Raw genomic sequence first — 2284 nt, forward strand, 5'->3', positions numbered from 1 at the left:
TAAACTGTTCAAATAAAAATGAGAGGAATGTTTACTATTTCTGGTTCAACATGTAAAGAGCTTGGAAGTTGTTACTCCCATCCTCATAACAGGAAAAGTGCTGCACAAACTGAAAATCTGTAACTCCTCTTAGCTCTTTCAGAGAATTTAGTCACAAGTCAACAGATGCTCCAAAGACTGGCAAGACAGGCAGATACAAAGAATCATAGCTTTCATACCTTACTGAAAGCAAAGGTCTCTGGAGCCAGGAACTGGTAGGAAAACTTAAACTGTAATGTATCAACTGCTGGAGGCTGATTGTGAACTAATGGTGAGTGAAAAAATCCTGGGAGCCTGGTTTTGGTGGGGTAGGGAGATCCACACCTTAATAAATTTTACTTTCAGGAGTATTACCAAGTTCTCATGGTGAAGACTGGAGAAAAATTCCTTCCTACTTCAAGCAAAGGAATGGGAAAAGTAACCATTTTGAAATACACTCAGAGTGTTCTTCTCTCTAACTACATTACTAGAATCGAATCAATATGACAGAACCAAACTAAATCCAATGCTATTGAGTCTACTCCACCTTACAGTGACCCTACAGGACAGAGCAGAACTGCCCTATAGAGTTTACAAGGCTGTAAATCTTTACCAAAACAGACTGCCACCCCTTTCTCCAGTAGAGTGGCCAGCAAGTTCAAACCATCAGCCTTTTGGTTAGCAGCCAAGTGTTTTAATCAGGGCTCCCAATGGCAACCCTTTCTAGGTTTCCTGTCTTACATAATGGAAGAAGGAGGGAGAATATGAGAAGTACTTATGCAAGTCACAACCCAGATGCACAGGTACACTAAAAGACTGATTATAAAATTATAAAATGATTCCCCTACCCCACACCTTGCCACCATATCAACAGAGCCAGCATATAATAATAGCAGATTATAGGAGAGAGAACTGCAAGACATAGATTCAATTTAAGGAAAAGTTTCCAGGGAAAACCCAAACATGCCAAGAGAGGCAATATCAAGAACTTGAAGCCTCAGACACTTAATACTAACAACAAATGGTAAATACAGAATAATTTCTAGCCAAATAAATGTAAAACCTCATATTAAAGAGCTATTTATCACAATTTTTTTTACACAATACCTCATGTCCATGTTTCAACAAAAACAATAACAAATATACAAGACATGCTGAGAGGTAAGATGAGTCTGAAGAGAAAAAGCGAGCAGCAGAGCTAGACTCAGGTATTGTAGAGATCATGGAATTATTAGACCAGATATTTCATATAACTATGATTAATAACCAAAGGAATTTCCAAGGTTCAAAAAAAAAAAAATGGACAGCATCCAAGAACAGAAGTCTCATATTAGCAGAGATAGGGAAACTCTAAGAAAAAATCAATCAAAGGAAATACTAGAAATCAAAAACAATTTAACAGAAATGGAAGGTGCCTTTGGCAAGCTCATCAGTAGAATAGACACACCAAGGTAATAATCACTGAGCTTGAAGACTGAAGATGTATTAATAGATATTTCACTAAGTGATATGCTAAAAGAAAATAAAATGAATAAATCTCACTTGGTACTGGTGTATAATTCTTTTTATACATTGTTGGATTTGATTTGATTTGCTAATATTTTGTTATGGATTTTTGCATCTATGGTCATGAGAGATATTATTCTGTGATTTTTTTTTTCTTTCTTTTAAAGGCTTTTCCTTGTTTTAGTTTAAGTTAATGATGCCTTATAGAATGAGTTAGAAAGTGTGCTTTCTGCTTGTATATTACGGAAGAGATTGTAGAGATTTGGTATCATTTCTTTCTTAAAAGTTTGATAGAATTCACCAGTAAAAATATTAGCAAATCAAATTGAACAATGCATACAAAATACTCTAAACCACAACCATGTGGTATTTTTGCCAAATATACAAGACTAATTCAACATTTGAATCTCAATTAATGCAATTCATTACATCTACAGTGTAAAGAAGAAAAACAACATGGTCACATCAATAGATAAGAAAAAGCATTTAGAAAAATTTAATTCTTATTTATGATAAAAATTCTCAGCAAAGTAAGAATTGGTGGGGAATCCCTCAACCTAACAATAACACACACACACACACACATACCTGAAGCCAACAATCGATGCAACTAACAGCAACAACATCATAGTAGTGCAGGATTTATGTTTCTCCCATAAGATTAAGAATAAAGTAAGAATATCCCCTCTCCTCGGCATTAGTGAGCTGAAATGGACTGGTTTTGGCCATTTTGAATCAGACAACCATATGATCTACTATG

The sequence above is a fragment of the Orycteropus afer genome, unplaced genomic scaffold (assembly GCF_000298275.1).
Source record: "Orycteropus afer afer isolate SDZICR_OR568_19922 unplaced genomic scaffold, OryAfe1.0 scaffold00046, whole genome shotgun sequence".
Classification (NCBI taxonomy): Eukaryota; Metazoa; Chordata; class Mammalia; order Tubulidentata; family Orycteropodidae; genus Orycteropus; species Orycteropus afer.